The following is an 8,248-nucleotide window of genomic DNA, read 5'->3' as shown; positions in this document are numbered from 1 at the left end:
TTGCTTCTAGATGGGGGTGGGGGACTGTGGAGAAAGTTGTCCAGTGATAAGCACATCCTGAATGTAAGTCAGAGGTTCGCAGCAGATGCACCTTGTCACTCTGCCATCCTCTGGGGCTGGCTGAAGCGAATGACCCATTTTATTTTCTAGAGCATCGTTTACCCAGTTTCCTACTCAGCCCTGTGTGTAAATACCTTCACTCTGTTTTTAAAGTAAGCGGCCCCGTGAGAACTCAGTGAAACCTGAGGTTCTTCATGCCCCAAATCTCCTCTTCCCTCTCTTCCTCCTTGCGATCATCAGACTCCAGTCCCTCCATGCTGGATGCTGGGGAGCGAGGTCACACGGCCACTCCCCAGCAAATCAGGAGACCAGATGGAGGGCTGGGGGCTCGGAGACCTCAGGCAGCAGCCTGCAGGACTCTGTAGAGTGCTTCTTAAGAAGTGAGGTCACCATCAAACCTCTTTCTTTTCAAGGTAGCTGGAGACTGGATTCTGAGCTTGTTGGTTTTTAGAGATTTTATTTTTACTAGTTGATCTGTTGACAGTTCTCAACTTTTGGATGGGAAGCGGAGGTGGGGTGTCTCTTCCCCTCCCCTGCCCTTCCAAGCTGTGTGCATGTCCTGGGGGGGCCTGCTCTGTCCAGGCAGGTGCCCGGCTCCCCTCCCCAATGCTGGGCCGGGCTCATGCCCTAGCGGTGTTCCCTTGGCCCATGGCCCGAGAGGGAGGTGCTGCTCCCTGTGGCACCTCTAATGCACGGCCTGGTGCACGGCCTGGCTGGGAAGGGGCGCTGGTGAGGGGCGAGGGGCAGCAGGAAAGTCCCTCCCGCATCCCAGCCGGATCATTACGCTGTCCACCACCTGCATTTGGCTTTTTTCTTAAACTTTTGACCGCTTTTTAAAGTCGCACTCCCCTCATCTCTCTTAGCAAGGGAAAAAGCGGGTGTTATCTCTGAGGAATGAATATTGTAAGCAGCGCTCTGAATAAGGTGGGTTGAGTTTTCTAGGAAAAAAATGGAGGAAAGAGGCATGGAGAAGATTGTAAACTAAACTGAGCTAATATTTATGCATTGGCCCTGTGCGATCTGGGCAGCTTTGCTGAGACAGCACATGATCCTTTCTGATGAGGACACTACTGAATTCTGCATGGTTGCCACGTTGAAGGCAACGGCACTTGTTCACGAGTGACAGTGACCGAACACAATTCCTGGAGAGGTTGAAGGGGTAAACGAAACAAAACATAAACACCCGTTTAAATGCTTCTGTGTCAGAAGGGTTCCCCCCTCTGTCCCAGAGCTCAGCTCCCTCCTGCGCCGCACTGGATGAGCAGCCGCTGAGACTTACGGTGTCTTTGAGACTTACGGTGTCACCGGCTGCTCACCTCTCTTCATGTGTGTTTAGAGCTGAGTCAGTCACTAATTCCCTAACGCCCAAAATCTTAGAGTTGAAGGGTACTATCGTGCACATACATGACCTGGAAAATGCTACTTTAGATCTTTTGCTATTTAATTAGTAGTTCTTGTTTCCCAGAGAAGTTCCCTCCCTTTGAAATTAATATATAATGTGTAAGTTCTGTGTTGAGTCACTGAGTGAGCTGTGAAGGATCCTAGGCCGAAGTGGAGATGGAGACCAGGGCGTAGGTTTTAGCTCATGTGATTTCCCTCTGAGGTAACAAACTAAGCTCATGCATCTAAAAACGGAGTCCTTAGAGAGCAATAAAAACTGCACCGGTGAATGTTCTGGGGTTTTTTTTTTTTTTTTTGGAGGGGGGTAGATTTTGCTTTTACCTGCTTCAGAAGGAAAGGGAGAGGAGAGCTCTAATTTTATAAATTAAATTAATAAATCCCAGAATTGTGCTTTTCTTTTTTCATTTTCCTTCACACCCTACTGCTAAGCTTCATTCAGTGCTGATGTCATGTCCACACTCAGGCTGAATGTTCGGGCTGAAGCAGCTTTGCAGCCCTCAGACAGTCCGTGCTGGTTGCGGTTGGGGTGAGGGGACATTCTAGGCCTGGAGTTGCTGATGCCCACCATGCTAGGTCCTGGGTCCAGGCTGAGGACAGGGCTAGGTGGCTGGCCCTATTGCCCAGGAGCTTCCTCCAGAGCCAGACCCCCACTGGAGCTCCACGGGCGCCTGGCAGGCCCAGCTCCGAGCGATGGTCTGCTGGGGTGGCCACAGACCAGCCTGTCTCTGGGCTCAGGCCCAGGCCCAGGGGCCATGGGATGTCCTGCCCATTTTCCCGAGGGCTGCATGCACTGTCTCATTGCCTTCCCATGCATGCATCCTGGCTGTGCCTGGGGAGTGGAGTCTGGGTTGAGGGCCTTCCCCAAAGCCCGCTCACCAGCAGACATTTCTGATATTGTGGCGAGCTGGGTGGAGGGTTGTGGTTCTCTCGGCTCCCTCTGGGGAGTTCCAGAGGCTTGTATGATGTCTGTGGCATTTCATGGTGCCTTTATGGAGCTACCAGCACCTAGGGACTTTCTGGCTTCTCTCTTTGGGGTCTTTCTGTTAGCGTCATAAGCATGAGCACCCGCTGAACACAAGTGAGCAGACGCCAGAGAGAGACTTAGTTGGTCGGCAGGGAAAGCGTTTGGTAGATTTGAGGACATGGTGTGTTCCTCCAAACGAAGGCTTGAGGAGGGTTTGAAATGACTGCTCACTGATAAGACTTTTAACCCCGAGAAAGATAGGAAGCTGGGTGTTGGAATCTCTGTGGCAGCATGCTGGAGGCACAGCCCCACGTGAGGTGCTTTGAAGGTCCCTGTCCCCAAGAAGTACAGGGCCTGGTTGAGATGAGCTCTGAAGATGTAAACCACTAAATAATAACAAAACAACAAAGTAAGCAGCACTTTCTTATAGAAAACAATGCAGACATCATTGATCAACTCTGAAAACCTCCACCTTGTCTGTCCCTGTTTCTTCCCTTCTGTGCACCATAGCATGAGAACCTTGCCTCACACTAACATGGTCCCGGTTACTGAGCATCAAAGCAGAGCTGAAGAAAAAGTACTGGCTGGACCAGCCACACGTTGCACATGTGGTTGGACCAGCCACGCATTACACTCTCGTGCAACTTGAGAGATGTCATGAGGCCTCCTGTGACTACCAATTTGTGTCAGATTTGGGGTGAAGAATAAGTGACTTTTTCTGCATGTTGCTTTGTCTCTGCCCGAGACACTTATAGGACAAGCCAAATATAACCTTTTCAGCCCTGCTGATTTTCATCTGAATTGTTCACCCCCATGCATAAGCCTGTGCTGCGAATCTCTCACCAACAGCACGCTGCATGCAGTCCCCGGAATGTGGCACTCAGTGCTCGACGGTGTGACATGGCTTCTAACCCTCCTGCAGTGTAGCTGGGCTCAGGGTAAAATGGTGAGCCTGAAACACCTGCCTGGCTTCTTTCTGGAAACAGCATGTCCCTGGCCCACATGCCTGCCCCCTTCTCTAGTGAGCCAGCCCCCAGCAAAGGTGAGCCGCTCCAGAGCACCTTGCGCCTGGGCGCAGGACTGGCCACCACTGACTCGGGCTCTGATTTTGTCCCATAACCCTGCTGTCGGGCTGTCAGGGTGGATGCAGACATTAGACTCCATAGTCTTGCATATCACAAAAATACAGGCACAGTTTTGTGTAAAAGATATCACACCGTGATCTGCTTGATTGAGTGGGATGGACATACATGAATCAAGTTTTATTATGAGCATTTCCTGCTTATTAATTCAGGGGAAGTGATGGTATTCTTACCACCCGCTCTGGAAATAAACTGACAAGAGCACTTTCAGGGATCCTAGGAAGCTACCAGAGAAGGTGACATCAATCAGCAGCAGCACACTCCTTTAAAATAATTGAGTTGTTTTAAAATTTTAGCTTTGTAATGACAAATTCACCTGGAGCTTTCTTTTCTCATTAACTTTTCAGTTTCTTAAGCTTTTGCAAAAGTCTTCGGACAGAAGTCAACTGTGAATGAGACACTGAAATGCACTAAATTGTATTGAATTAAACTGGGGTTACTTGACACCATGAAAAAATGCATCCGATGCCCTTGTATTTATTGTCTCAGAGTTGTACGTGTGACAATCAAATGTGACTTTCCTGAAAACCAGGAAATTCAACTGGCTTCTTAACCATAAAGACCGCCCGCAAGTACTGTAACTGTAAATGAAAATATCTCTCTGGAAAATCCACACAAACCATTGACTCGAGTGCATGTGGCAGACATTTGGGGTTCTTTTCTGTTGTGGAAAACTTGCTATGCCTGATGGGTGGCCAGTTTCCAAGGGATACGTTGTGTTGTACACAGGATGCAGATGTGTTATACGGAGGTTTCCTTTTGTACACTTCATTGTTACAAGTTTTGCTATTCACAAGCTTCGTGGAGTTGAGGATACAGGTATTTTTGGTCTATAGAAGCTTGTCAGGGGGTGGGGGAGCTGAGATTTTAAAGGCCTGTGTCCCAAAGGACTGACTGCTTCCACTGTGCTATGCAGAGACCTACTTGCACAAGAGTGTGTATGAGCCTGCCTGCCTGGATGGCGGTAGCTCTTGTTTGGTGGTATTTTCTAGGGAAAATGCTGCAGGCATCATACTTGTTTTTAAAATTGCTGCTGTGAAAGAGAGGGATGAAATATCCTCAATATAAAAGAAAGCGACTCTCTGCCTGCTTTCGTTTCTTTGTTTCTAGTCTGCGTAGATTTTCCCAAAGAGAAATAGAGGACTACCAGGCACTTACTGATGTTGGGGTCACCCAGCTGCACAGACCAGTCCCATGGGCCCTGTTTTCTTTGAGGCTGTCCTGTGATGGCACTTCTCAAGTCTCTCCATTCCATATAAGTTGCTTTCTGGAGGGGGGAAGTTGAGGAGGAGAGAGATCACCGGGCAAAAAGCATGAGGAAAAATCAGCTGGTGCATAAAATATGCTAAATGACCCACCATATAAACTAGGTTTTAGAAGCCATCAAGGACAAAAGATTTTCCAAAGCAGGAATGTATACATCCAAAACTATTGTTTGTAAAAATAATTCATTCTGTGAAGAAAACCAAGAAACCCCTTTTTCCTCTTTATTAAAAAACAAAACAAAAACTCTTGTTAAAACCAAGATATTCCAGGTTCTTATTTGTCTGTCTTCCAAAAATAAACTGAGCTGAAAGAGCCCTGGTGTCCTCGTGCTCCTGGGAACGGCCCCTGGTGACGCTTTCCTCCTGTGGCGCTGCCTCGTTCCACAGGTGGCGCCGGTGATGGTGACATGTCCCCTCCGGTGTCCCACTCGGGCTCCCGAGAAGCTGGAAAGGCTGGGCACCCTCAGGAATTCTGAGGAGTCCCATATCCAGCCACCACCTATTTTTAAAATACACCCTGAATGCAAAGCAGACGATTCTGCACGACGCTATGCTGCTTCCTCAGGAGATGACGGCAAAGTGCTCGGTACCATTATGTGTCTGGGAATGATGTGGGGGGCCAGGCTGTGTCCCCTCTGTCTGAGCTCACTCAGCCCTGCTTCGCCTATGTGAACACGTGCCCGGGGCAGCAGGGGGTGGCATGGCACACTCCATGGCTTCTCACCCTGACTATCACAGACATCTGGGACACCCAGGGCATGGGCCAAGGGTAATTATGTGGCCCGTGGCCTGCTTGTGTTGGTCCAGATCCCACCCCTTCTTTGACTCTGCTGGGTAAACCAGTATTAGGAGTCAGTCCTGGCCACCTAACATTCTGGTGCAGGTGTGTGGGGGTGTGTACACATGCACACGTGTACACACACATCCATACCCACACATACATATGTACATACATGTATGTGCATAGCACACGTGCACACACCCTTGTGCACAAGTGCATATACACATGTACCAGCACACACAATGCACACACGTGCACACACATAAGGTACACACACACACACGAGTACACACACACCCGAACAATAAGCAGAAAGCTTGGGGTGGTCCTGCAGGAGCATCCCCGTTAGGAAATGAGGTTTGGAAATCCTTATTTTCATGACTCCTCCTACCCTGAGTCATCCAGGTGACCCACACGGCACTGGGATTTATGGAAAGAAGAGCTCCTCTTAAGAAAAGTGCTCCCTAAAGGCTAAGGAACTCCATGAAGAAATCAGACGGTTGTGACATCTCAGGACATTGGTGAGGTCGCTTGACCTTTGCTTTGCTTTTGGATGTGAGCTTTTCTTCTGCTCATGGCCTGCACCTGGGCGGTGGCAGATCCCAGGAAAGCTCTTCTAGACGTTAGCCCCCCATCCTGCCTGTGGCCAGAGGGGCCTCTGAAGGTGTGTGTGTACACAGAGGCACACGCACATGGTCGCTCATACACCAGCAGATGCTCACCCTGCAGCTGGGGCCTGGGGAAGGGACAGGGACTGTCACGGGAGTGGGCGCTGGAGGACAGGGTTGCAGAGGCTGGGGCGGCCTCTGCTGCTCCCCTGCAGATGGTCTTGCTCCTACAAAACTTGCCATGGTGGAGTCACTCCGAAGTCTTGGGATCTCAGGCATGAGAAATCCCTTAAAGATCCTTCTGTGCAAGCGCCTGGCCTGTGCTTGAACACCCTGCAAAGCGGCCGCTCAGCTTGCACTTGATCCTCACAGATCTGGGAACCTGCCCCTGCCCGAAACGGCCCATTTCTTCTTAAGTCAGGCAGAGAGTGGGCAGAAATGCATGTCTGTGGGATGGTGTGGTACAGGGGGAAAGGTTTGGATTCTGGGGTCTGGAAGCGAGAATCCAACACTTAATGCTTAGCACCAGCTGGCCCCGGTCAAGGTGCTTACCCTGCATGCCCCTCAGCTTTGTCATCTGTAAAATGGGCATGGTTGTTCGTGTTCATGTCTGCCAAGAGCCGAGGACATGCAGGTGCTGGGCCAGTGGCTGCTGTCCCTGGCACAGCTGCAGACCCAGAGGAGGCCTGTCCCAGCTTTGCCGGTGCTGCCTGGAGCGGCCGTCAGGATGGCCCCTCCCACCTGCGCCCGCTGCCCCCGTGGAGGGGAGGCAGCCACAACAGCCGTGGTCTGCTTTCTCGTCTCCTAGCATGCGCAAGCCCCCAGCAGCGGCTCCTATGCCCATTGTTCATCTTTCTCTGTCATTTTGAAACACTTTTTGTTGGATTTAGCATTTCCTAGGTACCTGCCACCTGGTGTCCATCTGTGATGTTTGCCAGTCCTTTTTCACACAGCTGATCACGTGGGGCATGGTGACAAACAGCCGTCCACCTGTGCTGCGACATGGGCCTAGGGCACACGAGGAGGGTGGACACTGGCTGATAGAAGGACTGTCCACCCACAGCAATGCACCTGACACAGCTCCAGGCTCCAGCTCCCTGAACTAGCAGGCGAGTGTTATACTCACAGGAGCCCCGACCTCAGGCGAGCTTTGCCCGCAGTGTGTCTGTGAAGGGGTTGCACGTCTGGCCCCACAGTTCTCTTCAGTTTCTGTCCAGGTCTCAATCACTATTCAGGACCACAAAGGCTTCTGGAATGTAATTTCCCCACAAACTCTTTCAAAACCTATCACTTCCTCCTAACAAATTCTGGCAATGGCTGTAATTAATGGTCAGCCCCACCTGGCAGGACTCTCTAAGAAAACTGGCCCACCAGGCCAGCCCAAGGCCATCAGAGGCATCCACTACCTTACAGAAAACAGGAAAGTGGCCACCACCCCCTGCCACGGTGGCAAGAACTATGTGATCACTGATGCCATCTGCTGAATGCAGCAGAGCAGATATGAATTGTCTGGATCATGCCTTCTGCTCAAACACATTTTCTGCTATTTCCAACCAGAAAACAGGGGTGGAGGCCAACCTGCAGGGCCGCCTTTGGCCGGTGGGAGACCTGGCAAGGAAGAAGCTCATGAATTTGTCAATTTCTTGAAGTTCTATTTTTATTTTGTATTGTTAAGTGCATAGAATTTACAGTTCTCTTCTTGGTGAGTTTAACTTTATTTCTAATGATGCTTTTTGCTTTAAATCTATTTAATCTAATGTTAATATAACTGCGTATTACAGTTGGCCCTCCATGTCCACAGATTCCACATCTGCAGACTTAGCCAACCAAAGATTGAAAATATTTGAAGAAAAGAAATAAGAAATAATAATACACAATAAAAAAATAATACAAATACAAAAACGATACAGTGTAACAACTATTTACCTATAGAATTTACATTGTATTAGGTATTAAAAGTAATCTGGAGATGATTTAAAGTATCAAATACCATGCCATTTTATGTCAAGGACTTGAACGTCTGTGGG

General features: G+C 49.6%; 1 pseudogene; it reads left to right on the top strand.

The window, feature by feature from the left end:
• The first annotated feature begins 6,849 nt into the window (after positions 1-6,849).
• The window catches only part of LOC103586429, a 10,816-nt pseudogene continuing 9,417 nt past the window's right edge, over positions 6,850-8,248 (top strand).

Source organism: Galeopterus variegatus, unplaced genomic scaffold (assembly GCF_000696425.1).
Source record: "Galeopterus variegatus unplaced genomic scaffold, G_variegatus-3.0.2 Scaffold336, whole genome shotgun sequence".
Lineage (NCBI taxonomy): Eukaryota > Metazoa > Chordata > Mammalia > Dermoptera > Cynocephalidae > Galeopterus > Galeopterus variegatus.
This window is presented reverse-complemented; position numbering and strand designations above follow the sequence as displayed.